This window comes from Haliotis cracherodii, unplaced genomic scaffold (genome assembly GCF_022045235.1).
Source record: "Haliotis cracherodii isolate W230 unplaced genomic scaffold, xgHalCrac1.p SCAF_4, whole genome shotgun sequence".
Taxonomy (NCBI): domain Eukaryota; kingdom Metazoa; phylum Mollusca; class Gastropoda; order Lepetellida; family Haliotidae; genus Haliotis; species Haliotis cracherodii.
Window position 1 is genome coordinate 67,811,364 of NW_027266297.1, and position 11,104 is coordinate 67,822,467.

The following is an 11,104-nucleotide window of genomic DNA, read 5'->3' on the forward strand; positions in this document are numbered from 1 at the left end:
GCTGTGTGCGGTGGAGCGTTGACCTCTTGAAACAGCTCCCTCTGGCGGTCAATGATTGGAAAAATGGTGAGATTGAAGATTTGATGTAGCGATTTGCAGTCAAATTTCCCTGAACCACAACCAAGTCAGATCTCCTGGTGTAGGATTGGCTCCCCACACAATGACACTACCGCCAACGAAATTGTCGAATTCACGTACACAATGTGGGGCATAACGCTCATTTTGACGACGATATACACGTTGTCTTCCATCTCGCGGGTGAAGATGAAATCGTGATTCATCGCCAAACCACACTCGACTCCAGTTTCTCAAATTCCAAGGCTGTGAGGTATGGCACCAACGCAAAGAGTCTCTGTCGATGAATCTGTTGAAAAACAGGGACGAGAACTGGTCTTCTGGGTCGGATTCCAGGCTCGCGAAGATGGTTCTTGTCAGTCTGGTCCGATATCCTCCTCAAACCATGGATACGTCCTGCAGTCTAGCTGTGGCATTGCGATGACGTAGATGGAACAGTCGAATGTAGAGATCCTGTGCAGGGTTGGTAACTCTTGGTCGGTAGGTTCTCGAACGGTCTGCACTGGAATTGAACTGTGTGTATCGGTCACAAAGGCAGCAAATGGTTATGTGGTGGACGTTGAAGTGGCGTGCAACAGAAGACTGCGATCCCCCTCTTTGGATTCGTCCTATGGCGATGTTCCGAACGGCAGCCTGAGTCTCGGCATTTTCGAACTTGAAAAATGTTGGCAATTGAATGACAAATTATTGGCTTATGCTTGCCTTTTAATAGCCACTACCACGAGTTACGAACGCCATAAGTTGCATGTCCTTTTTGCTTCACTATTTTCCTCCATGACATTTTTTAACAAACGTGAAAACAATGCTGTTTAAGACATTGCAAATCGACAATGGCTGCGTTTTGACGCACCGTTTGTCGAATATCAGGCCACCAACATTTTCAAATAACATATAATATATATTTACCGGATTCTTTGTGTAGTCAGGTTCAATAAACTGCAGGTAGTAACCTGTGCGTTTCCATTTTTGAAGAGTGTACATTTAGAGAGCAGCAGCTCATACATTGGTCACCTGGAGATTGAGGTTCGATTCGTCATATTTATGGAAAGTCCTTTGGGTTTTTTCCTCGCCCTGATACTATTGAAGTTTTCCCCAAAAGAAGCGTAAAACAGCACTCATTCATACGCAAACTTTTGTAGTGCTATGTATTTTTAAGTCAAATGGAAACGTAAACACTTGCCAAAGCGTATGAAACGTCAGGTAAAATACTTTGTAATGAATACTTTGTAATGTTGTTTATGTGGGCTCAAACAATGATTATTATCCCAGAAAATGCTTTTAAAAAATGATTATGCTTTAAGCTGCATCAAACATGCATTGTTGTATTTTGTTTGTTGTTTTTTCTTTTCCTTAGGCTCGTGGTCTTCGTTAAAAAATATATCTGATTTTGCAAGTGTATTTTCTCCAGTGACTTTATAAAGGTGAACGTTAGTAACACGATGTCCGTGCATGTTGCAGCCAGACTGGCGATGAATGCGACTGTATGTCTGTATGTTTATATGTCTGTATGTCTGTATGTCTGCTGCGTGTGTGTGATGGAGATTATCCTGTGCCTGGAACTCCTTGTCTGAAGAGTCCATATGATCAGTTATTGTCGGTCGTACCTTAGACACAATATATCCAACACAGCCAATGCAACTCCATAATATTTGTCAGTTTCGGGGTCTCTGAAAATGAAGAAAGTCGCGTTGCTGCTTATTGTTATATTTTACTGATATATTATTTTCTGCAAAATATGTTCGTTTTAAGAGACGGGTCTTTAGCTAGATCACCTGGCAAGGTCCAGGGCCCCGTTCCTCAAAGCGATCTTAGCGCTACGATGATCGTAAACCTATGTTAAAGTATGGGACTTAAGATCACCTTAGTGCTAAGATCGCTTTGAGGAACGGGGCCCTGGTTTAGTTCTTCCTCTGATTAACATGAGTGCGACCCTCTTTTAATGTAATATGATCGTTCCAAATTACACCATAGTTTATGTTTTATATTTGACAGCGAATGGCAGAGTTCACAGACAAACATAAAGAATGGTATGCACTTTTTCTTTTGTAATGTCAATTTAAAGGGGGTCGCCTTCGTAAAAGGGGAATGTCAGGCATGTCACATATCTGCTGGTACATTTACACCTTACACAGGCTGACATTTCAGTCATTAGACCGTTTGAGTGCCGAAATGAATCTGAAAAAAACTATTCACCCTACAAAATATATTCTCTTGGTGGTCGCCATGTTCTGTCACAGGTGTAAGCCTGGCGGCATCCAGGTGGTGTCCACTAACGTCTACTGTGCCACTTACGTGCGTCAAGTGTGTGACGTGTGCGTCTACTGTGCCACTTACGTGCGTCAAGTGTGTGACGTGTGCGTCTACTGTGCCACTTACGTGCGTCAAGTGTGTGACGTCTGTGTCTACTGTGCCACTTACGTGCGTCAAGTGTGTGACGTCTGTGTCTACTGTGCCACTTACGTGCGTCTAGTTTGTGACGTGTGCGTCTACTGTGCCACTTACGTGCGTCAAGTTTGTGACGTGTGCGTCTACTGTGCCACTTACGTGCGTCAAGTGTTTGACGTGTGCGTCTACTGTGCCACTTACGTGCGTCAGGTTTGTGACGTGTGCGTCTACTGTGCCACTTACGTGCGTCTAGTTTGTGACGTGTGCGTCTACTGTGCCACGTACGTGCGTCAGGTGTTTGACGTGTGCGTCTACTGTGCCACTGACGTGCGTCAAGTGTGTGACGTGTGCGTCTACTGTGCCACTTACGTGCGTCAAGTGAGTGACGTGTGCGTCTACTGTGCCACTTACGTGCATGAAGTGTGTAATATGTGCATCTTCTGTGCCACTAGCGTGCATCAATTGTGTGACGTGTGCGTCAAGTTTGTGACGTGTGCGTCTACTGTGCCACTTCCGTGCCTCAAGTTTGTGACGTGCGCGTCTACTGTGCCACGTACGTGCGTCAAGTTTGTGACGTGCGCGTCTACTGTGCCACTTACGTGCATGAAGTGTGTAATATGTGCATCTTCTGTGCCACTAGCATGCATCAATTGTGTGACGTGTGCGTCAAGTTTGTGACGTGCGCGTCTACTGTGCCACTTACGTGCATGAAGTGTGTAATATGTGCATCTTCTGTGCCACTAGCATGCATCAATTGTGTGACGTGTGCGTCAAGTTTGTGAGGTGTGCGTCTACTGTGCCACTTACGTGCATGAAGTGTGTAATATGTGCATCTTCTGTGCCACTAGCGTGCATCAATTGTGTGACATGTGCGTCAAGTTTGTGACGTGTGCGTCTACTGTGCCACTAGGGTGCGTCACGTGTGTAACGTGTGCGCCTGCTGTGCCACTAACGTGTGTTAATTGTGTGACGTGGGCGTCAATTGACGCGCGTCAAGTGTGTCGCTTGTGTGCATCTACAGTGTCACTAACGTGCGTCAAGTTTGTGACGTGTGCATCTACTGTGCCACTAGGGTGCGTCACGTGTGTAACGTGTGCGCCTGCTGTGCCACTAACGTGTGATAATTGTGTGACGTGGGCGTTAATTGTGTGACGTGCGCGGCTACTGTGCGGCTAGCGTGCGTCAAGCGTGTGACGTGTGACAAATGAGCAGCGGGTGCGCCAAAAATGTATGAGAAATGTATGCGTCTGATGTTCGTCTTTATATTTGACATCAGGACGTGTTTCAGCCCACCAAGCTGTGACAACTGTGCAAACATCTTGTTCCTGTTTCAGAAGCAAACACGCCGCGAGGGAGGAGATGACATGAAGGTGGCAACTCTTGCGTTTCCCTGTGGGCGGGGATGCACTTTAACGCCCAATGCAGTTTCCCTGCCATGTACTTTAACCCAAGCAGGTCACATTTTGGCAGCGCGCATTTTTACAGATCATCCGTGACAGTAGCCGCTGTCTCTCCTGTCAACCGTGAAAGAGTGAGTGATTGAGATGTGGATGGTTGAATGCTTCTTTTTGCAATAATCCAACAATATCACGGCGGGGACAGAAATAAGCTTCACACGTTGAACCCATGTGATAATTCGAACCTGGACCTACGGCGTGACGAGCGAATGCTTTAGCCACTAGGCTACTCCGCCGTCCCTGAATGCCGATAGAACATAATAAAATTTGGACTCAGTTTAGTTTCTTGTAGACAGTCATCCAGAATCAATAATCGTCCTTCGTATATATACGTTATGTCTATCGCGGCACTGTAGAGCATCGACAAAGGTTCACTGTCTTAAACAAATCTATTACTATTGATCAGCTGGCTTTGACATTTCTCCTTGAAGTGAGTCATGTGACACATAGTCAGTCACGTAACGTTTACCCTGATATCCTACTAACCAGACCAAGACTTCAAAAGCTTTAAAAGGCTTGCTCTGAGACAGTACAGAAATACGCCGGTATGACGTCCTTTGCCGCAGTGAAATGTCAGGGAGGGAATGGCGTTCACGTCCCCGCAGATAGGTTGGTGACTCTTTCACAGACGTCTCAAGAGCGTCATAATCACAAAATACCATTATTGATTTCGTCCCTGAGCTTGAAAGTAGGGCAGACATTGAGGCTCTCCATCAAATACCATGACCTAGAACATACGGACTGAATGGACATCCGGGTACTCGCACGATACTGGGTATATCTGAAGATCCCGGACGTGCAATTTGCGCAGACGAATAGTTGACATGAAACCGGATGTGCAATTTGAGCAGACAATTAGTTGACCTGAAAGCGCCGTCATGTCAGTTCAATAGGCCATGTAAAAATACTGCTGATGTCAGCTGTTTGTAACTTAGGAAAATGCAATAGTTTATCAGACTGTAATCATATTCCTTCTTCGTGATGATAGCTTGATTAATTGTCAGACATTTTCCCTCCAAGGGAATAAAAGTGTCAGCTTACTGTAGGCTTCCAACAGTGAATCAGCCCACTGACTAAGAGTGAGTGAGTATGGTTTTACGCCGCTTAAAGCAATATTCTAGCGATATCACGGCGGGGGACACCAGAAATAGGCTTCACACAATGTACCTATGTCAGGAATCGAACCCGGGTCTTCGGCGTGACGCTCGAACGCTTTCACCAATAGGCTACTCGACCGCCCCAACTGACTAAGAACGGAGGGGGGATTAACTATAATGTATTCAGTCAAAACCGGATTTTGCATATTGCTCGAAATTTTCTGCCAAATCAAGATATCCGAAGAATAATTTATTTATCATTTAAATCTTTGCGGCTATATACGAGTAGACTATCAGTAAGACACGCCTCAGACCTTCCCGAGTGTTTCTAAAAATTATTGTGGGGAGCGTCTGAATCACGATTCTGAATTCACTGCAATCTTGTTTCAATTTATCCCTGGTGGTCTAATATTCTAAGTCATGTCCGTACGCCCTGGGCATCTCAGGGTAGGCCATGATAGGTGAGTGATTTGGATGTAACCTCTTGGAGGTGAGGTGAGGTGAAATGGGGTTTAAACGTCGCAGAGTGGGGGTACTTGTCCGTTCTTATGCCGATTTTATAATGCTAGTCCACTGAAATACCATCCCGCAGTTCAATGTGAATACCCCACTCAGACACAGTACACTGACTCCGAGCCGACCAGTCCTTGTTTTAGCCCCTTAGTGCCGGGCACCGGGCAGGTTAACAAGACCATCTTTTAACGTCTTTTGACGCGACCGGGGATGAAAGCCCCGACCTTCCGCTCTCCGGGCAGAGGCTCGACCACTAGACCACGGACGCGGGCTAACGCCAATTGGAATGTCATTTCAGTGAGGGTAGACAGACTGTCGTGACGTATGTTGTTAAACGCCGCACTGTATTCCAGCTATACAGCTGTGGCTTTTAAATAACCGAGTCTTGACCATCAAATCCAGTGATTGATATTATGAGCAGCGATCTACGTCGTCTGATACAATGACGTGCAATCACCCAAGTCACCAAGCTTCCATCCGATTTATTTGATCGCCTCTTAAATCCAGAATTGGTTGCTGAGGACCAGTTCTACCAAGTAATTCCCAAAGGGGCACCATCAATGTGCATGGAAACCTGTGAGCACGGGTAAAGTCATTGCAGTTTCAGTTTCATGTTGTTTTACGCCGCACTCAGCAATATTCCAGCTATATGACGGCGGTCTGTAAGCAATCGAGTCTGAACCAGACAATCCAGTGATTGACATCATGAACATCAATCCGCGCAATTGGGATACGATGACATGCATCAAACATGCATCTTTTTTTTATGGTAAAGTCGACGTTTCGGTATAGATCCTTATACCGTAGTCAAGCAAGCGTAGATCCTCATACCGTTGTCAAGTAAGCTTAGATCCTTATACCGTTGTCAAGCAAGCGTAGATCCTTATACCGTTGTCAAGCGAGCGTAGATCCTTATACCGTTGTCAAGCAAGCTTAGATCCTTATACCGGTGTCAAGCAAGCCTTGTTTGACAAGGGTACAATGATCTATACCGAACGCCGCCTTTACGGTAAAATGTGTCTACTTTACCTGAGGTTGTTTGTGGCAGCGTATCCTGGACATTAAATCTCATTTCACTCTTCCTTGACGTCAATATATTTCATATAGTCAACGTAAGAGGCGACTAACGGGATCGGGTGGTCACGCTCGCTGACTTGGTTGATGCATGTCATCGTATCCCAATTGCGTGGATCGATGTTCATGATGTCAATCACTGGATTGTCTGGACCAGACTCGATTATTTACACACTGACGTCATATAGCTGGAATATTGCTGTGTGCGGCGTTAAACAACAAACCAAGAAAATATTTTCAGACTAAGCCTTCATCTATCAACACACTAGAAACTATCTTTGAACAGCGACTCATTTGCTCTATGAAGCTGCTGTTTACTTCCTTTATTCAATCAGTATATAAGAACGATAAATTACTTGTCTAGCTTGGTCTGTGTCAAGTGATTCAATTCACCCTGATGTTCTGTGTGATTAATTATCCAGGGTCTTGGACCTCGCGAGACGCTGACACCTCGGTTTCCTGTTTGGGGTCACGTGGTGCTTTGATAGTATGAACCACAGCCAGCAACAATGGCCGATGTGACGCACACCTATACATATATATCCTTCCACTGAAATTTAAATGTCATGGAAACCTTTCCCCGCCCCCGTACGTGCTGGGTTTTCACTTCTGGAACAACATGCATTGTCCGCTGTCTTCCTCCTTGCGATCCGTGATCTCGCACGCTTGTCAGGTGCAGTATCATTCAGACATGCGCACTGCACGTGGGTTGCCAAGGTCAAGGTTGACGCCGCCCCTCGCGTTGATTGACAGTTCGTGACGTAACAAGTTGCTAGGCATTTCCCCTGCAGATACGACCTACAGAGACACAGGTGGGCATGAGGTGATAGGATTCATACACCCACCCCCTAGGCCAAGCTCTGACAGATCCCCACCCCCCAGGCCAAACGCTGACAGATTGCTGGGGGAGAGGAGACAAGGTTGCCAGTCTTTTCCACCGAGCGATACTTTATAAGTAAACCTGCGCGACTGCATCAATCCATTAATGTTTTACCAAGAACCTCGACAAGCTAGTTATTTTGCGAATAATGATCAAGATATAGACTGCTGTTCGAGCCTCGGTATATTATCATGAAATGTGGAGTAGAGAGGAGGAAATTGTACTGTCAGGCTCTAAATGGGATGTTTAAAATCTTAAATGAGTAGTTCACACAGAATTATTAGTAATACACCCCCACCCCACCCCACCCCTACCCCCCTCTGAGTCTATAGGTGAGTGGATGCGTGTTTCACCATCGCTTTGAGTGATACTTCAGCACATGATGGAGGACCGAGTGGGCTTCAGACATTGTTCTTGTATGGAAGACAGAAACTAGGTCCTGTTGAGTGTCGCTTCATTTTACAATGCTACAACATTCATGACGTGCACAGTACTTCACCATGACGTGTACAATACTTCACCATGACGTGTACAATACTTCACCATGACGTGTACAATATTTCACCATGACGTGTACAATATTTCACCATGGCGTGTAAAATATTTCACCATGACGTGAACAGTTGTTCACCATGACGTGTCTAGTACTTCACCATGACGTGTACAGTACTTCACCATGACGTGCACAGTACTTCACCATGACGCGTACATTACTTCACCATCACATGTTCAATACTTCACCATGACGTGTACAGTACTTCACCATGACGTGTACAATACTTCACCATGGCGTGCACAATACTTCACCATGACGTGTACAATTCTTCACCATGACATGTACAGTACTTCACCATGGCGTGCACAGTACTTCACCATGACGTGCACAGTACTTCACCATGGCGTGCACAGTACTTCACCATGACGTGTACAATACTTAACCATGACGTGCACAGTACTTCACCATGATGTGTACAGTACTTCACCATGACGTGTACAGTACTTCAGCACAATACTTCAGCACATGATGGAGGACCGAGTGGGCTTCAGACATTGTTCTTGTATGGAAGACAGAAACTAGGTCCTGTTGAGTGTCGCTTCATTTTACAATGCTACAACATTCATGACGTGTACAGTACTTCACCATGACGTGTACAGTACTTCACCATGACGTGTACAGTACTTCACCATGACGTGTACAATACTTCACCATGACGTGTATACGATTACGTTACATGTTAGGCTTACAAAATGCGTGGAATCTGTATTAAGTGAAAAAGAAATGTATTAAACACAAACAAGTTAGATATAAGTGAAATGTACACGTTAATAGCGATCTAATGAAATGCACAAGCAAGCAATACCTGCAAAAACACGCTTTCTAAGATGTTATGATGTCCCATTAAGACTTCGTGACAGCTTGAAGCAGAATATAACTGTTTCTTGAGACAATTGTGTAAGGGGCTAACGCGCATTGTGTTCATATATATATATGAACGCAATACGCGTTAGCCACTTAAATAATTTTTATCATATATATATGAACGCAATAACTTTACGCAATGCGCGTTAACAGATATATATATCTGTTAACGCGCATTGCGTAAAGTTATTGCGTTCATATATATATGATAAAAATTATTTAAGTGGCTAACGCGTATTGCGTTCAACACGAGCACCTGCTAGGCATTGCGTTCATATATATATATATATATATATATATATATATATATATATATATATATATGAACGCAATGCCTAGCAGGTGCTCGTGTTGTGCGTCATGGATACAAGACCTTGGCCCTTGTGATGGTCATGCACAGACATTAAGAACATGGTACGTACTCCGGAATTGTTTGCAATATAGAAGCCACGTTACTGGTACAAATCTATCTTTTCATTCGGCGAAAAGTAATTTTAACTGCGAAACCGAACGACCAATTGGAAAAAAGCTATTTCCTTACAACGGTGTTACACAAGTTTTCAATTAAGCCTCGGTTATCGCAATGTAGGTTCCCCAATCAGTCTAATTGATGTGCTGCCGAATGTCACTTGCGAAAAAGTCATCCATATTGATTTGAGGCGACTGTCTACAGTCGACCTACTGCCTGAGGTACAGGTCTCATATATACGGAGCCTGCTGTAGGCGGCGTAGACCGCCCCTGCGTGAGGTCAGTTTCTGAACTTGGATCTATACGTCGTACCCCTGTGGCATGGGGACATGTTTTATTTAATTTCATTACATGTTTTTCATTTTTTTTTTGTGTTTATGTACTACCCCAGAAATTTAAGATACTGCCCCTTTCGAACTTTGTGTACAGGCGTTTAAAGCTGAAAGAACTTAAAACAATCACATTCAGAAATACCCTTTCCCTTTGTTAAAATGCGCGGTGAAGCAAAAAAGATGCTTCTTTCTCATTTAGTATTTCGTGTATACTATTGTATGATGAAGTGCGGCATGACTGTAGATGTTGACATAAGTATACCTTTACCTATATCAATATTTGCACACTTTCCTTAACGCTGACGTATGTTTTTACGTAGCTGAAATATGTTTTGGCTGTCCCTTCAGATGGCGTCATCACAGAATCCTATGTTAGCCAGTTTGAAAATAATATTTGTCTATATGCTTCTAAGGCGTGTGTCACTGAGCACGGCCATACCATAATAAGTGTGATGGATGTATACGTAGTTATGATTGTTTTGTAAAACACATTCTGTCTATGTCAACTGCAGTAACTCGAGTCCACTAATCATATCTCATAACACTTGTACTAGACTACTCCTGTACCATGACTGTGGTTGGTTGGTTTGTTGTTTAACGCCGCACTCAGCAATATGCCAGCTATATGACGGCGGTCTGTAAATAATCGAGTCTGGACCACACAATCCAGTGATTAATATAATGAGCATCGATCCACGCAATTGGGATCAATGACATGCTTCAACAAAGTCAGCGAGCCTTGACCACCCGACCCCGTTAGTCGCCTCTTACGACAAGCATAGTCGCCTTTTACAGCAAGCATGGGTTGCTGAAGACCCATTCTATCCAGGATCTTCACAGGTTCTATGACCGTAGAGTATATGTATTTTATGAAAACAAAACCATATCTATATATACTACTCAAAAGAAGTTAAGGATCACCTGATTCTTTCCAATTACAATAGTTAATCTCTCATGTCATGACAGATTAACTTTACCATTTTGAAAGAATCGGGTGATCCTTAACTTCTTTTGAGTAGTATATATAGATATGGTTTTGTTTTCATGAAATAGATATACTCTACAGTCATAGACCACGGAGGCGGTCACCCAAGGTATGTCATGATATATATGAGTCAAAGTGTATCAAGTGTATCAGGTGTATCAAGTGTATCAAAGTCTCGCGTGTTACTAGATTAAGACTGCTATACGTGTAGTTATACTGAGGTGTGCTGTCACACATCCGCTTATTAGTCAATACAGTGCCTTGCCATTAGTCTTTCATACAGACCCTGAAACAAATATATCCAATACAGCCCATGCAAGTCTTAAATGTTTGGTGAGTCTAGATTATTGCAGTAATGAAGAAAGTCTCTGGGCTCTTTTTTATTATATCTTATAACTATAATTTTACAACCGTTTT